The sequence below is a fragment of the Scyliorhinus canicula genome, chromosome 7 (genome assembly GCF_902713615.1).
Source record: "Scyliorhinus canicula chromosome 7, sScyCan1.1, whole genome shotgun sequence".
Taxonomy (NCBI): Eukaryota; Metazoa; Chordata; class Chondrichthyes; order Carcharhiniformes; family Scyliorhinidae; genus Scyliorhinus; species Scyliorhinus canicula.
In genome coordinates this window covers 66962609-66981104 of record NC_052152.1, presented here as the reverse complement: position 1 = coordinate 66981104, position 18496 = coordinate 66962609, and the positions used below count along the sequence as shown (strand labels likewise).

The following is an 18496-nucleotide window of genomic DNA, read 5'->3' as shown; positions in this document are numbered from 1 at the left end:
GATCTCACTCATTCTTAAACGAGGGAAGGACATTGCGGGTTATACAGGCTGATTTCGCTTTTAAACGTGGATGCCAAATTGCTAGCTAAGGTTCTGGGCACAAGAATTGAGGATTGCGTCCCAGGGGTGATAGAGGAAGACCAGACTGGGTTTGTTAAAGGCAGACAACTCAATACCAATGTCTGGAGACTTTTGAATATTATTATGATGCCCTCAGAGGGAGGGGAGGCGGAGGTGGTAACAGTGATGGAAGCAGAGAAAGCCTTTGACCGGGTGGAGTGGGAGTACCTCTGGGAAATGCCCGTACCAGCCTCCCCGGACAGGTGCCGGAATGTGGCAACTAGGGGCTTTTCACAGTAACTTCATTGAAGCCTACTCGTGACAATAAGCGATTTTCATTCATTTCATTTTCAAATGCTAGAGAGGTTCGGGTTTGGTGAGGGCTTTATTGGCTGGGTGAAATTGCTGTACCAGGCGCCTGTAGCAAGTGTATGTACAAACCGGCTGAGGTCGGGGTACTTCGAGCTTCACCCGGGGAAAGAGGCAGGGGTGTCCCCTCTCCCCGTTACTATTTGCCCTAGCTATAGAACTGCTAGCTATGGCGCTGGGAGCCTTGAGGAACTGGCGGGGACTGGTTCGGGGCGAGGGGGGGGGGAACATCGGGTCTCGCTATACGTGGATGATTTGCTCCTGTACATTTCGGACCCTGTGGAGAGGATGGGGGAGGTTCTGCGGATCCTGAGGGATTTTGGTAGTTTTTCAGGGTACAAACTGAACATGGGAAAGAGCGAGTTGTTTGTGATCCAGGCCAAGGGGCAGGAGGAGAGACTGAAAGAGCTGCCGCTCAGGATGGGGCAGAAAAGCTTTCGTTAACTGGGTATACAGGTGGCCACGAAATGGGATGCCCTGCACAGGCTCAACCTGACCCGGTTGGTGGAGCAAATGGAAGGGGACTTTAAAAGGTGGGACATGGTCCCACTGTCACTGGCAGGGGTGGTGCAGACTGTGAAAATGACTGTCCTCCCCAAATTTTTGTTTCTCTTTCAGTGCCTCCCCATTTTCATCCCTGAGGCCTTTTTTAAGCGTGTGAGTAGGATCATTACGGGCGGGGGGGGGGGGGGGGGCATGGGGGCAGCTGGAGGCGGCGTCATGTAAAGGTACTAGTTTGGGAGCTTTGATAACAGCTCCTTTGCCGTTCTCGCCGACCCGTTCGACAAGTCCGATGGTGGTGGCGACACTGCAGATCTGGGGACAGTGAAGGAGGTACAAGAGGGTGGAGGGAGCGTCGGACTGGACCACGATATGCAACAATCACAGGTTTGTCCAGGGTAGGATGGAGGGTGGGTTCCAGAGCTGGCAGTGGGCAGGCATCAGAAGGATGGGAGATCTGTTCATAAATGGAAGCTTTCCCAGTTTGAAGGCGCTAGAGGACAAATTTAATCTGCCGCCAGGAAACGCCTTTAAATATCTGCAAGTACGAGCTTTCCTGAAAAAACAGGTAGTGGCCTTTCCAACGCTGCCACCACTGAGGATACAGGACAAGGTGGTCTCCGGCACCTGGGTGGGGGAGGGGAGGGTGTTGGATATTTACCAGGAACTACAGGACACGGAGGAAACCCCGGTGGAGGAGCTCAAGGGCAAGTGGGAGGAGGAGCTAGGTGAGGAGCTGGAACCGGGTCTGTGGGCAGAGGTCCTGGGCAGGGTTAATTCCTCCTCATCATGTGCCAGACTCAGTCGAATTCAATTTAAGGGGGTCCACCGGGCACACATGACGGCAGCGAGAATGAGCAAGTATTTTGGGGTAGAATACAGTTGTCTGAGGTGCAAAGGCAGCCCTGCAAACCATGTCCAAATGTTTTGGGCATGCCCACAGCTTAGCGAGTTCTGGCAAGGGTTCGTGAGGGCAATGTCCAAGGTGCTTAACACATGGGTGGTGCTGAGTCCATAGATTTCGATCTTTAGAGTGTCAGAAGACCCGGGAGTTCAGGGGGCGAAAGAGGCCAACGTCTTGGCCTTTGCCTCCCTAGTAGCCCGGAGACAGATTTTATTAACGTGGAGGGACTCGAAGAAATAAAGTTTGCCTTACGAGGGTCGACGCTAGGGTTCTCTCGGAGGTGGCAGCCGTTTGTCGACTTTCTCGGGGAAAATTAAAATGTCAGCAGCAGCAGCAATCCGTGGGGGGGGGGGGGGGGGGGGGAGTGCTTCATTGAGATGGTGTGGGAAGACTGGGTCACGTGGGGTAATGTCTATTTAATTGTTATTGTATATTCTGTTTTTGCACTATGTTAAATTTCACTCTAGTTTGTTTTGTTATTATGGTTACTACTGTTTTATTATGAGAAATTCTGCAAAACCTTAATAAAAATACGTTTAAAAAAGAAAATGAGGTGCCAAACTGGTAATGCTAAAAATAAGACAACTTGTATGCTGGACAACAGATAAAGCTTGCTACAGGCAGAGCAAATCTATCCCACAACTTGGGGATCAGATCAATGCCTTGCAGTCCTGCCACATCCAGTTTTCTATAGTGATTGTCAATTAACCAGAGGGAGAGGCTTAACATTCTTAATGATGGTAGAGTCCAGCTTATGAGTGCAAACGATCAGACAGAAACATTTGCAATCATCTTAAGCCAGAAGTGCTGACCGGACAATCAATCTCTCCCTCTTCCTGAGTTCCCCACATTCACCCCGTATGATGTCAAAAATTGGCTGAAGGCACTGGATACAATTCTGACGGCATTTGTAATGTTGAAGTTTGTGCTGCAGAACTAACTACGCTCTTAGTCAAGCAATTCCAGTGCAGCTACAACACTGGCATCTATCTGACGATGTGAAAAGTTGCAAAGCTATGTGCCCATAAAAAAGAGAATAAATCCTGTCCAGCCAATTGCTGCCCAAACAGTTACATTTAAATCATCAGAAAAGTGATGGAAGGTGTCCCAGAGGGACCTAGTCTTCAATACCCTGCTCACTGATACTCAGTTTGGATTGCACCAGGCCACTCAACTCCTGACCTCATTACATCCTTGGTCCAAACATGGACAAAAGAGCTGAATTCAAGAGAGTGATATGAGAGTGACTGTCCTTGACATCAAGACAGCATTTGACTGATTGTGAAATCAAGGATCCTATATAAAATTGAAGTTAATGGGAATTGGGGGAAATTCTCCTGTTTGGAGTTATACCTTGCACAAATGACGATGGTTGTAGCTGTTGGAACCTATTCATTTCAGCCCCAGGATATCATTTCAGTAGCTCCTCAGAGTAGTGCCCGAGGCCCAACCAGCTGCTTCATCAATAACTTTCCCTCCATCAAAAGGTCAGAAGTGGAGAACCTTGCTGATAAGTGCACGATTATTCAGTACCATTCTCAACTGCTCAGAGATTGAAGCGGTCCATATCCACGTGCAGCAAGACCTGGATAACATTCAGACTTACGTTGATAAATGGCAAATAACATTCACGCTGTATGAGTGCCAGGCAATGACCATCTCCAACGAGAGATAACGTAAACATCTCCCCTTGACATTTAATGGCATTAATATCATTGAATCCCCGATCATTGAGTAGAAACTGAAATGCCATATAAATATTTTGGCTGTAAGAACAAATACAAGATAGGGAATTCTGGGGCAGTAACGCACCATCTTAATCCCCAACGTCTTGACACAAGTCAGTCGTGTGATAGAATAATTTCCACTTGCCTGGATGAGCGCATTTCCAGTAACATTCAAGAAGCTTGACACTCCAGGACAAAGCAGCCTGCTTCATTGGTACCCCATCCACCACCTTAACCATGCAGTGGTAGCAGTGTATGCCATCCACAAACATCTGCAGCAAGTCGCTAAACCTACTTCGACAGCAGCTTTCAAACCAGGGACCTCTACCACCTTGAAGGACAAGGCAGCAAGTGCATGGTAACACCACCACCTGCATGTTTCCCTGCATGCCACACGCCATCCTGTCTTTGAACTATATTGACTTTTCTTCACTGTCACTGGGTCAATATTCCTGGAATTACTCCGCTACCCCCTCCAAAAAAGTGTGGATGTACCTGCGACACAGGTTAGCATGGTGGCACAGTGGTTAGCACTGCTGCCTCACAATGCCAGGGACCCGAGCTCAAATCCGGCCTTGGGTGACTCTGTGGAATTTGCACTTTCTCCCCATGTCTGCTTGGGTTTCCTCCGGGTGCTCCGGTTTCCTCCCATAGTCCAAAGATGTGCAGGTTAGGTGGATTGGCCATTATAAATTGCCCCTTAGTGTCCAAAGGTGGGGTTAAGGGGGTAGAAAGAGGGAGTGGACCTAGGTAGTGTCATAATATCCACTCATGTATATAATGAGATGCAGACAGGCAGTGATTGACACACAGGATAACCAATGAACACACACGACATAGAACAACCAATCACCAGACAGGACACCACCACTATAAAGCCCAGAGGGCTTTAAGACTCTCCCTCTCTCACAGGACACAGCTACTGAGATAGTTAGAGTGCGCAGCCAGTGAGCATCATCTCCATGTGGTAGAGAGCTAGCCTGGTCAAGCCAGTAGGAGGTTATCAGTTAGATTAATAGAGTGTCAACCCACAGCAGATTATGTACAGCAATCAGCAAGTTCAATAAAACAGTGTTGGACCATCTCCTGTATCGGAAGCCTGTTTCTAGTTTCACTGCATCCAGTTGCAGTCAACATTGAACTAACTCACTTAACTCATCAGGTAGGGTGCTCTTTCAGAGGATGGGCCGAATGGCCACCTCCTGAACTGTAGGGATTCTAGGCAGCAGTTCAAAACACAGCTCGCCACTTCTTAGGGTTGGGCAAAAAAGTTTCCCTTGCTCGCAGCACACACATTGCACAAATTAATTTTTTAAAAATAATTGGATGTGAACAATCCATTTTCACTTTTCATTCCTAACTTGTTCACTTTAAATTTTTTCTGTGACATTTGAATCCTTTGCCAGAGTGAATAATTTATCTTAATTAATTCTGTCACTAGCTTTCATATAACCATGAAAACGTCAATTAGATCACCGAGTAGCATCCTATTTTTTTTTCAAAGAAACAAGATTGGCTTCCTTAAAGGTGTTTCATTTTAGGAATTCCTGATTCCTAAATCAGTGCTTTATCAAAAAAACGCAATACTGGAAATTAAAAAAAGGAAATTCCATGAAATACCCAGACGATCCATCCACCTTTGAAAAGATAATTGTCCAGATCTTGCTGCCAAAATAATGATGGGTTTAATGGCGCTTACTATTATTGATATGTAAATCATCTATGAGCTATGGCAAAGAAGATATTTCAAGTGAGTTACGAATTGCCACAAGTTGCTGAACAATTTGCGTCACTCCCCCATGAGCCTCACAAAAATGGATCTCGCCTTCCTCCCCATGAGTTTCAGTATTTGCACATTCATTGCCAATTAAACTCAACACAGGAAAATAGAACTAGAACTTGACAATTGATATACATTTTTAATGACAGTTTTATTTTCCTGCAATGCTGCTCAATCTCTCCAGTTAGGGAGAGAACAATTTAAGCGGTGGAGTTTCATTCTTGTTAGACAACTTGTTAGATTTTTAATATTTTTTAAAAAACTTTCTTTTTTTTCACTGTCTCTGTCTAATCTTATTTCTCTTTCTGTACCTGATTTTGATACCAATTCACCCTACTTTCTTCTCCATCATTTCCGCTTCTTCCTCATCCTTATATTTCTTTGGTTCAGGAGGTAAATTGTTGCCATCCTGTTATCGGCTTGTACTTCTAACAAGTTACAAAGTCAAGAAGTTTGAAGCTTAAGGGTGAGCGAAAGTCTAACTGGGTTCTTGGCGAGATGATGACCTGCTCCAGCAAAATCTGGACCATTGTGTTTCAATTGGAGACTCGTCAGAAGATTCGCCCGACCTGAGAAATGTTAACCTAACTTTCCACTTTACAGCTGCCCGCCGATCTGCATTTCCAACATTCCTCGTTTTTATTTTAAATTCCTAACGCCCTGAATGATCTGTTTTGTGGCCTCTCACACCAGTAGTTATAGCCTTTAAGATTGAAATATGCAGTGTGGAAGATGGAATCTCACCGATGTCTTACCCATGGCACACAACTATTTTTAGAGCTGTTCTCTGGGTTTGGCTGTTGTAGCTATTGTCTTATTTACTTTTGTTTTACGGAGGCTGTTAACTATATTCTGTTATCTCTTACCCAATCAGTATGCTGCAATACTATTGTGATTTCATTAAGATATGCCTGATGCTGCCCTGGCATGCCCTTCTACAGTCCCCATCGAACAAGGATGGGTCTCAGATTAATGGTGAAGGAGGGGTGAGGGTCTTCAGATTTCACACGTTCACAGATTTTGGAACTGTGTAATTACTTATTTTTTACCTGATAGATCTAGCCTATACTTGCTCCAGTTTGCTCAGTCGTATCACATGGTTGGAGTTTCCTATCATGGAACTGTGTGTCTCTCTTCACAAGAACTCCATAGTGGTCCCTTCTGGTAATGTGTTTATCGATGCGCCTGAAGCATATAATTTCATGAGGATGAGAGCAAGGTCAAATAGGTCGCTCCTTCGTTGTCTGTTCCTTCACCAGTCTTATTGCAATATCCATTGCTGCCAGCTTGGTCTGTTGTAGTAAACTATTCAACCAGTCTTGAATTTATCTCTCAAAATGTGTTCTTCCATTCCTCGGTCTTTTCTCCAAGTTGCATTCAACATGGCAAAGTATTAACTTTGTCAGTTCAGGACGGTTATTAAGTGGTGATCAACAGGACATTTCCTTGATCTTATTTTACCTGACCTTTGCGGACATTCAGCAGATGGATATGATTCTGAGTATGACAAAGTCAATCTGTTGCTCTCCCAATTTGGATGCCAGCCATTGGAGATCTTTGCAAGGTTGATCAAGCTATGAGTGCCTATGCCTTGCCCTTGTATGATGCCCGAGTCATTGCTGATAAGTCAACTTAATTTCAGTGAACCATTTAGTTGTTTACAACTGAGTGAGTTGCTCAGTTCTACTTTGGGGGGGACATTAAATTCACTTGATGACTGAGACATGTTTTTGCCATTTTGAGTAAGGGTAACATGCCACATTTCCTGTAAGACGTCGCTCAACAATACAGCAAGGTTATTGACTTCAGTTTCATAACTTGACATGGTTGGAATTGAACTCACACCTCTGGGTTGCTATGCTAGTAATAAAACCATTACCTTACTTTGTTCCCATAAACTCCGTATTAAGATATTGAAAATGTGTTTTAGTTAAAATATGATGTGAATACCTATAGCAAATGTGAATGCATTAAAAGATGAGGCTGCCAGCATTTTTACCATGTTATGACATGCGTAATTTGAGTGCCAACTATCCATTATTTGTTTTTTGCTGTCCTTTTGCCTTAAGTCTTAGACTCACCAGCAGTCGAGGTTTTTTTTTGCATTATTTTAATTTAATTTGCATTCTGCGCCATGTTGACCAAGAAGGTGAGCAGGCATGTTGGGCTGTTCACCAATGCTTCATTTGAATCAGCTAATAAGCATTTGGAATAGATCCAAAGTGAGTGATATTTAATATTCTCTACCTCCAGTCAATATCTGCACCGGTATTCGCAAACAGCACCCCAATCTTCATTTCTATAAATAATATTATGGGCATTGAACTGCAATTAAAATGAAATAAATTGAACACTTGGAGATTTTTTTTACTGACCAACCTAGTTAAATTAATACAAATGTTGTCTAGTTCATTAGACTTTAATTGTAAGTAACTAATTTCCTTTTGATAAAATAGAAAATAAATAGTCACAATTATTAGTTATATGATCCTAAAATTAATATCTGCACAACACACGTAGGTGTAATTTTAATCTGTTGCGTGCATATTGAAGATGAAATGCAGACTTTTCAAGTGCTTTTTAATAGTTGTGTGCACTCCTAGGTTATCTGCTAAAATGGTATTAGCATTGATGAATCACCAGACTCAGCCCCATGAAAACACACTAACATTGTACGAATTTGGGAACTGTCATCATGGCTAACTTGCCCAGTCAACGTAGCTACTTCGGGACAACAGAAGAAATCAAGCCAAACCAACAATGAGCAGGTCTAGAGAGGCTAGACATAGCAAACGGCAATCAGCATCCAACCACATTGTGGATGTACTGCTGGGGGCAGATCTGGTATGTCTTGTACAATTTGACATTCTTAGCAGTCAGAAATTGAGGAAATCCCAGAACTACTGGAAAAAAACTGCTGAGTTCCACTTGCGAAGTAAATGTACATATGAAATACTTATGCTACGTGTAAGGCATGTGATGAGGTGTTGCTGTTGTCACTCCTGTTGTTGCCGATTTAAAAAATAAATATATTGGGCAACATTGCATTCAGTTCCGACAAAGCAGCCTACTTATTGGCACACCATCCACCACTTTCAACATCCACTCCTCCACCATTGACGCACAATGGCAGCAGTCTGTACCATTTACACGATATACTGCAAAAACTCCCCAAGGCTCATTCAACAGCACCTTCCAAATTTGCGATGTCTTCCATCTAGAAGGACAAGGGAAAGCGTTTAATGGGCATATCACCACCTGCAAGTTCTCCCCCAAACAATACATCATCCTGACTTGGAACTATATTGTCGTTCCTTCACTAGCGTTGGCCAAAACCCTGGAACTCTCTAAAAGCATTGTGGGTGTACCGACACCATACGGACTGCAGCAGTTCAAGAAGGCAATTCATAGCCACCTTCCAAAGGGCAATTGGAGATGGGCAATATAAATGCTGGCCTAGGCAGTGACATTCACGTCCCACGCAAGAATGAGAAAATTATAATTAACAGGTAGTCAAGAGTCTTTGATTTGGTCTTGCATGTGTGGTACAGTTATACTTTGGTTATGGGAATGAGGTCAAATATCATTTGAAAAAAACAAACATAGTTTTGTTCAACAACAAACTATAAAACATTAAGATACTTGTCACTTTTCCTCTGATGGATAATGAAAAGTTGGATAATTGAGTGTGGATGATGGAGGCTGCACTGCAGATAATTTTTGTTTTGTTTAATTCTAATTTTATTGGAGGAAAGCAGATTAAGCAATTATCATAACACATTGTGATGAGCCCTTCTGGTGCAATTATTGCTGCATATTATATCTGTGCAGAGAAACCTGTTTACAAGTTCTGAGTTTTAACTTTTTTCTGGCTGCTGGACCTAAAACTCATGCAGAACAGTACTGCACTGGCTCGGAACCCCTTTGCAATGGCTGGGAAGTGTTTGAAAGAGCCAAATTCTTCAAACTTTTTTAATTAATCAGTCTTGCATCTGTTTAGCACACTGGGCTAAATCGCTGGCTTTGAAAGCAGACCAAGGCAGGCCAGCAGCACGGTTCGATTCCAGCAACAGCCTCCCCAAACAGGTGCCGGAATGTGGCGACTAGGGGCTTCTCACAGTAACTTCATTGAAGCCTACTCGTGACAATAAGTGATTTTCATTTTCCTTTCTCCCACTTCCTTATGAGGTACAGTATTTCTTGTTTTCATTCAATGTTTGCAATATGATGTTGCCTACACAACATTATCCAATACATCATAATGGGCTGCATTAAAACTGATTAATTAATTAGATTGGGGTCAACTCACAAATCAAGAGAATATAAATTATCTTCCATGGCATTTGTAGCCACATGCATCTTTGCCTGGCAAATCATATGCGTTAATTAGAAAGTATGTTGTAGCAAATGACAACCCTGATCAATTCAATTGCAAAGTTACCTCGGCAGTTTCAAGATTATGATCAACTTATTTTTCATTTGTTCTGAGGATGTGGGTGTTGCTCGCAAAGCTGGCATTTATTGTCTATCACTAGTTCTCCTTGGGAAGGTTGAATGTTCTTGAATCACTGCAGTCAGTATGATGTATGTTAGGTAGCAAGTTCCAGTATTTTGGCTGAGTGACAATAAAGAAATATATTTTTCAGTCACTGCAACTGAAAATTAAATACGGGTAAACAAAATAAAACATATGTAATGCGCACATCATGTGGTTGAAGTGGGGACAGAGAAATCTATTTTAAACTTGTTCATAATTCTCTTGCAGACTATGTGACGTCTTAAATTGAATTTACGGTGGATTAGAGTTACAGAGAATATAGAGCATTGCTGGAAGATACTCTTCATACAGTAAGTATGTTTGTTGCAAACAAAAAAACATGGTCAATTAGTTACAAATAAACAAGTAGTGTTGCATTGCATGTTTATTTGACAAGGAATTACAGTCGCACATAAATTTGAGTTACAGTCCTCCATGTTTGAACCTAATTTGCCTTCAGTTTCTGGCAAAGGAAACATATGAAATAAACATAGAACATAGAACGATACAGCGCAGTACAGGCCCTTCGGCCCTCGATGTTGCACCGACATGGGAAGTCCAAAAACTAACGGCCATCTAACCTACACTATGCCCTTATCATCCATATGCTTATCCAATAAACTTTTAAATGCCCTCAATGTTGGCGAGTTCACTACTGTTGCAGGTAGGGCATTCCACGGCCTCACCACTCTTTGCGTAAAAAACCCACCTCTGACCTCTGTCCTATATCTATTACCCCTCAATTTAAGGCTATATCCCCTCGTGCTAGCCACCTCCATCCGCGGGAAAAAGGCTCTCACTGTCCACCCTATCTAACCCTCTGATCATTTTGTATGCCTCTATTAAGTCACCTCTTAACCTTCTTCTCTCTAACGAAAACAACCTCAAGTCCATCAGCCTTTCCTCATAAGATTTTCCCTCCATACCAGGCAACATCCTGGTAAATCTCCTCTGCACCGGCTCCAAAGCTTCCACGTCCTTCCTATAATGAGGCGACCAGCACTGTACGCAATACTCCAAATGCGGCCGTACTAGAGTTTTGTACAACTGCAACATGACCTCGTGGCTCCGGAACTCAATTCCTCTACCAATAAAGGCCAACACACCATAGGCCTTCTTCACAACCCTATCAACCTGGGTGGAAACTTTCAGGGATCTATGTACATCAGGGGTGGGCAAACTACGGCCCGCGGGCCGCATGCGGCCCGCCAAAGGTATTTCTGCGGCCCACCAAGTCATTAAAAAAAAAAAAAAAAAATTTTTTTTAACAATTTTTTTTTTTTTTTTTTTTTAATTTTTTTTTAAAGGTTAATGGGTGGGGGGGCTGTTGGGTTACATACTGGTATAGGGTGGATACGTTGACTTGAGTAGGGTGATCATTGCTTGGCACAACGTCGAGGGCTGAAGGGCCTGTTCTGTGCTGTACTGTTCTATGTTCTATATGAGGCGCCCAGAATCATAACCGGGTGAAGTAATTATTTTACTTAATATACTATGCGGCCCTTTGTGAATTGTGAATTTCTGAATGCGGCCCTTGCACGGAAAAGTTTGCCCACCCCTGATGTACATGGACACCGAGATCCCTCTGCTCATCCACACTACCAAGAATTTTACCATTAGCCAAATATTCCGCATTCCTGTTATTCTTTCCAAAGTGAATCACCTCACACTTCTCCACATTAAACTCCATTTGCCACCTCTCAGCCCAGCCCTGCAGCTTATCTATGTCCCTCTGTAACCTGCAACATCCTTCTGCACTGTCTACAACTCCACCGACTTTAGTGTCGTCTGCAAATTTACTCACCCATCCTTCTGCGCCCTCCTCTAGGTCATTTATAAAAATGACAAACAGCAACGGCCCCAGAACAGATCCTTGTGGTACGCCACTCGTAACTGAACTCCATTCTGAACATTTCCCATCAACCACCACTCTCTGTCTTCTTTCAACTAGCCAATTTCTGATCCACATCTCTAAATCACCCTCAATCCCCAGCCTCTGTATTTTCTGCAATAGCCGACTGTGGGGAACCTTATCAAACGCTTTACTGAAATCCATATACACCACATCAACTGCTCTACCCTCGTCTACCTGTTCAGTCACCTTCTCAAAGAACTCGATAAGGTTTGTGAGGCATGACCTACCCTTCACAAAACCATGCTGACTATCCCTAATCATATTATTCCTATCTAGATGATTATAAATCGTATCTTTTATAATCCTCTCCAAGACTTTACCCACAACAGACGTTAGGCTCACCGGCCTATAGTTACCGGGGTTATCTCTACTCCCCTTCTTGAACAAAGGGACCACATTTGCTACCCTCCAGTCCTCTGGCACTATTCCTGTAGCCAATGATGACATAAAAATCAAAGCCAGAGGCTCAGCAATCTCTTCCCTGGCTTCCCAGAGAATCCTAGGATAAATCCCATCAGGCCCCGGGGACTTATCTATTTTCACCTTGTCCAGAATTGCCAACACTTCTTCCCTACGCACCTCAATGCCATCTATTCTAATAGCCTGGGTCTCAGCATTCTCCTCCACAACATTATTTTTTTCCTGAGTGAGTACTGACGAAAAGTATTCTTTTAGTATCTCGCTTATCTCCTCAGCCTCCACACACAACTTCCCACCACTGTCCTTGACTGGCCCTACTCTTACCCTAGTCATTCTTTTATTCCTGACATACCTATAGAAAGCTTTTGGGTTTTCCTTGATCCTACCTGCCAAAGACTTCTCATGTCCCCTCCTTGCTTGTCTTAGCTCTCTCTTTAGATCAGGGGTGGGCAAACTACGGCCCGCGGGCCGCATGCGGCCTGCCAAAGGTCTTTATGCGGCCCACCAAGATCCAGTCATAAAAAAAAAGAATTTAAAAAAAAATATATTTTTTTTAAATTTTAAGGTTAATAGGTTACTGGTATAGGGTGGATACGTTGACTTGAGTAGGGTGATCATTGCTCGGCACAACATGTGTTTCATGTGAAGTTTCTACTTTAAAATATTAATTAATAAAAATTAATTGCTTTTTTTTCCTTTAAAACCTTCTATTTTGGCTATTTTAAATATATTATTTTACTTAATATACTATGCGGCCCTTTAAAATTGTGAATTTCTGAATGTGGCCCTTGCACGGAAAAGTTTGCCCACCCCTGCTTTAGATCCTTCCTCGCTTCCCTGTAACTATCAAGCGCCCCAACTGAAACTTCACGCTTCATCTTCACATAGGCCTCCTTTTTCCTCTTAACAAGAGATTCCACTTCTTTGGTAAACCACGGTTCCCTTGCTCGACCCCTTCCTCCCTGCCTGACTGGTACGTACTGATCAAGAACATGCAATAGCTGTTCCTGATTGGGGCGGCCTCCCCTTTCCCATCCTAGAGATTGACAGAAAAACATTAGGCAATGGGTTGAATGTTCTGTGGAGTCTCAGAATCAATTTTGTTCGGATTTGGGCACAATAACGTTGTCTGTGGGTAGAATATTAAGCCCCACCCCCCTCAAAGGCGGGTTGTGAAGTTTGGGGAGCATAAAATTTGAGTGGACGGGATTCCCCCAGGAAGCTGCCAGCCCCACCCAATCAAAATTTCATTGCTGGGTGGACAGGGCGTCTGGATGAAAATGCACACTTCCATCTATTAAGGCCCTTAAGTGGCCACTTCCTGATCACTTAAGGGTTTCCCAACCAGCCTCAATTTTTAGGCTGGTGGGTGCAGGTAGGGTGGGAAACATTTCTCCATCTCGGATGGGAAAGGGGAGGCCGCCCTAATCAGAAGAACTCCAACCCTCTGTTCTTCCAATAACTCTCTTTTCCACCCCCCAAACGCTCTCATTCCCCCATCCTGAATGCTCTCTTTCCCCCACCCTGAATGCTCTCTTTCCCCCCACCCCAAACGCTCTCATTCCCCCACCCTGAATGCTCTCTTTCCCCACCCTGAATGCTCTCTTCCCCCACCCTGAATGCTCTCTTCTTCCCCACCCCGACTGCTCTCTTTCCCCACCCTGAATGCTCTCTTTCCCCCACCCTGAATGCTCGCTTTCCCCCCACCCCAAACGCTCTCATTCCCCCTCCCTGAATGCTCTCTTTCCCCCCACCCCAAATGCTCTCATTCCCCCACCCTGAATGCTCTCTTTCCCCCCACCCCAAACGCTCTCTTTCCCCCCACCCCAAACGCTCTCATTCCCCCACCCTGAATGCTCTCTTTCCCCCCACCCCAAACGCTCTCATTCCCCCACCCTGAATGCTCTCTTTCCCCCCACCCCAAACGCTCTCTTTCCCCCACCCTGAATGCTCTCCTTCCCCCATCCCAAACACTCTCTTCTTCCCCACCCCGACTGCTCTCCTTCCCCAACGCTGATCGCTCTCCTTACCCACCCTGAACGTTCTCTTTCCCTCATCCCGAATGCAATCTTTCCCTCATCCCGAATGCAATCTTTCCCTCATCCCGAATGCAATCTTTCCCTCATCCCGAATGCAATCTTTCCCTCATCCCGAATGCAATCTTTCCCTCATCCCAAATGCAATCTTTCCCCCCGACCCCCCCCCCGAGCACTCTCTTCCCCCCCCCAAGCACTCTTCCCTTTCAACCCTACCGCACAGGCCCCCTTCCTTGAAGACATGACCCCTCCCCAACTGCACACACCGCCCCTCCCTTGACTACACGCACTCCTCTCGACTGCGCGCACCCCACTGGACTGCGCACACCCCACTTGGCTGCGCAAACTCCTCTCGACTGCGGCACCCACATCGACTGCGCGCACCAACCTTGACTGTGCAACCCTCCTCATCTGCGTGCACCCCCCTCGACTCACTCATCCCACCCGATTGTGAGCGTCCCCCCAGATTGTGTGCGCCCCCGTAGACTGCATTTATGGCACCCCTGGACTGTGGCTGGCCCCCCTGGATTGCCAGTGGGCCCCCTCGACTGTGCGCAAACCCTATACTTCCGATGCCTACCATCCTTCTCCTTGGCTAGAACCTGGCTGGGTCTTTACACATACCAGTTACTGCCTCAGAAGGGAATGGCTTCCTTGGGTCCAACTCTGCAGCCATCGACTGAAGGTCTCAGAATGTCCTGTACTGCACAGTTCTCAACTGGCTTTAGTCAGAAGGTCATGCAAGAAAGAATTACTTTAATATCCCAGTAGGAAGGTAGGAGTGGATTAGCAATCCCACGCTGACTGTCAATCAGCTCAATTTCATGCCCCCTAAACATGTAGTTTAGAGAATTTAAAGTTAATGGGCAAAGCTCTTACCTTCTCTAAACCTGCTTTCCCCTTTCCTCCTGTTTCCCATTTGAATAGCTCCATTTGGTTTCTACCCTCACTATAATGCCAAGATGGTCCTAAAAAAAATCTCATCTTTTGTAATTGCGAATGTGATACATTCCTTTTCCTCTCTGAGGTCTTCAGTTTAGTTAACTGAGCTATCCACCACAATTCTTTTCATATTTTTGCAGTACAGTTGGATTTCCTTCAAAATACTGTTCAAAATTGCTCTTAGTGTTGAGTGGGGTTACTGGGTTATGGGGATAGGGTGGAGTTGTTGACCTTGGGTAGGGTGCTCTTTCCAAGAACCAGTGCAGACTCGATGGGCCGAATGGCCTCCTTCTGCACTGTAAATTCTATGAAAAAACAAATCTATGAAAAACTTTCCAGTTCCACAGGGTGTCACGCATCGATTAGCCAGTTAAGTTATTTTGCAACCATCCTGAGTGCTCTCACTGTTTCCCTCCCAGATCAAGTGCAGAGAGTCAGCAAGGAGAAAGAGGGAGTGTTGGGAGGGTAGCAGGGTTAAAATAAATTAGGTGGAGAGGGACAGATTTAAAGGGATGTGCGAAGGAGAGTGACTGAGGGATTTGGGAAGAAATTAGTGGAGAGTTTCTGTAATTAGGAGAGTAGAGAGAGGTAGAGAGACAAAGTCGATTGTAACCCAAGCTCCTTTTTGAGACTGTTACGGAACAGGCATATTTCTTTCAGGGCAGCACTGTGGCTTCACAGCGCTAGGGTCCAAGGTTCGATTCCCCGCTGGGTCACTGTCTGTGTGGAGTTTACACGTTCTCCCTGTGTCTGCGTGGGTTTCCTCTGGATGCTCCGGTTTCCTACCACAGTCCAAAGACCTGCAGGTTAGGTGGATTGGCCATGCTAAATTGCCCTTAGTGACCAAAATGGTTAGGAGGGGTTATTGGGTTAAGGGATAGGGTGGAAATAGCCTGGAAGTGCTTGCAACGGCGCCACTGCCGCTCCCTCTGACGAGGTATACCACGAGCCCGGTGGTGGCAGCTACCCTCAAGATACCCCGGTGCGGGGGAGCCGCCGGTTTGTTCCGGGGAGAATTGATGGCGGGTTCCTGAGTTGGCACGGGGCGGGTGTCAGGAGGATGGGGAATCTGTTCATAGACGGGAGGTTTGCGAGCCTGGGTGACCTGGAGGGGCGGTTCGGGCTCCCCCTGGGGAACACCTTGGGTGCATGCGGGTGGGGGCGGCAGGTGGCAGGGTTCTCCCTGCTGCCGCCGCGTGGGGTCCAGGACAGGGTGCTCTCAGGGGTATGGGTTGGAGAGGGGAGGATCTCGGAAGTGTACTGGGTGATGCAGGAGGTAGATGAGGCCTCGGTGGAGGAACTGAAAGATAAATGGGAGGAGGAGCTGGGTGAGGAGATTGAGGCCCGAGAAAGGGTGAACTCCTCCTCTTCGTGTGCGAGACTTAGCCTCATGCAGTTTAAGGTACTGCATAGGGCTCATATGCCCGGGGCAAGGATGAGCCGGTTTTTTTGGGACCGAGGACAGGTGTATTAGGTGCTCAGGGAGCCCAGCAAACCATGTCCACATGTTCTGGGCATGCCCAGCGCTGGGGGAATTTTGGAAGGGTGTAGCAAGGACGGTATCAAGGGTGGTAGGATCCAGGGTCAATCCAGGCTGGGGACTCGCAATATTTGGGGTTGCAGTGGAGCTGGGAGTGCAGGAGGCGAAAGAGGCCGGTGTTCTGGCCTTTGCGTCCCTAGTAGCTCGGCGGAGGATTCTTCTTCAGTGGAAGGATGCGAGTCCTCCAAGCGTGGAGGCCTGGGTCAACGATATGGCGGGGTTTATTAAATTGGTGAGGGTGAAATTTTCCCTAAGGGGGTCAGTGCAGGGGTTTTTCAGGAGATGGCAACCATTCCTAGATCTCCTGGCAGAACGCTAAAAACAAAAGGTCAGCAGCAGCAGCAACCGGGGGGGCGGGGGGGGGCTCTTTGTTTTTGTTTTGGGTTGAATATCTGTTTTTTGCCAATGACGGGTGTTAATTTATTGTTTCTCTTTTGTATTTATGGTGGGGGGGTTCTGTTTTTTTTTGTTCTTAGAATTTTCTGTTATTGTTTTCTTTTTTGTGAAAATTTGAATTAAAATTATTTTTTTAAAAAAGGGATAGGGTGGAAATGAGGGCTTAAGTGGGTCGGTGCAGACTCGATGGGCCGAATGGCCCCCTTCTGCACTGTATGTTCTATGTTCTCAGATGATCACTGTCACTTAAGGTTGAGAAAGACAGATCCATGGACCAGAAATGGGTAGAAAAGGAAGGAGCTTTTGGAGCAAGAAATTCTTCATGTGCCACAGGTGAAGATGGCGGAGGGTAAAGGGCAGCTCGGTAGCACAGTGGCTAGCACTGTTGCTTCACAGCTCCAGGGTCCCAGGTTCGATTCCCGTGTCTGTCTGGAGTCTGCACGTTCTTTCCGTGTCTTCATGAGTTTCCTCCGGGTGCTCTGGTTTCCTCCCACAAGTCCCGAAAGACGTGCTGTTAGGTAATTTGGATACTCTGAATTCTCCCCTTGTGTATCTGAACAGGTGCCGGAATGTGGCGAATAGGGACTTTTCATGGTAACTTCATTGCAGTGTTATTGTAAGCCTATTTGTGACAATAAAGATTATTATTATTAAAGGGTTGGCCCTGCCTGCCCAGTAGTCCATGGAGCAGCTGATGGACTTCTTAACTGAGAAGTTCAGCTAGCAGAGGAGGAAAGCCCACGAGTACCTGGCTAATGTGGTCGAACCACTAAAAGCAGGGACCGATCGGGTGGAGCAGAGGCTGGAGACCCAGGAGCAGGCGAATTTAGAAAGTTGAGAAGGCGATGGGCGAGCATGAAGAGCAGCTTACCTCATTGGCGGCTGAGATTGGGATGATGCGGGGGAGTCCCAGAAGCGGCTAAAGGGGAAGGTGGAGGATCTGGAGAACCACTCCCGGAGACAAAGTTTATGAATTGGTGGGATGACAGAGGGCATCGAGGGAGCAGACGCTGGCTCATACGTAGCCAAAATGCTGGAGCAGCTGATGGGGGAGGGGGCCGTCGACCGACCCCTAGATGTCGATTGGGTGCGTAGGGCGTTGATGAGGAAGCCGCAGGTGAACGAGCCACCAAGGGCGATGGTGGTGAGGCTCCACCGATTCCACGACATGGAGAAGATTTTGCGGTGGGCCAGGAAGACGAGGAGGTGTACCTGGGAAAGTAAGAGCTCCGGGTATTGCAGGCACTGAACTGGCCAAGAGGAGAGCCAGGTTTAACGGAGTCAAGACTGCCCTCTTCAAGAAGGGGGTGAAATTGGGGCTGCTGTAACCGGCCCGCCTCTGCGTGACTCAACAGCCATGAGCAGTATT

General features: G+C 45.9%; 1 protein-coding gene across 9 annotated transcripts in view; it reads left to right on the top strand.

Annotated features, from left to right (window-relative positions):
- The window catches only part of LOC119969045 (zinc finger and BTB domain-containing protein 20-like), a 430652-nt gene that overhangs the window by 196450 nt on the left and 215706 nt on the right, over positions 1–18496 (top strand). For all 9 annotated transcript variants that reach the window (XR_005461285.1, XR_005461286.1, XR_005461287.1 and 6 more), the window contains one exon: positions 10107–10189. The gene's annotated coding sequence lies outside the window, so the exon portion shown is untranslated. The remainder of the gene's footprint in view (positions 1–10106; positions 10190–18496) is intronic.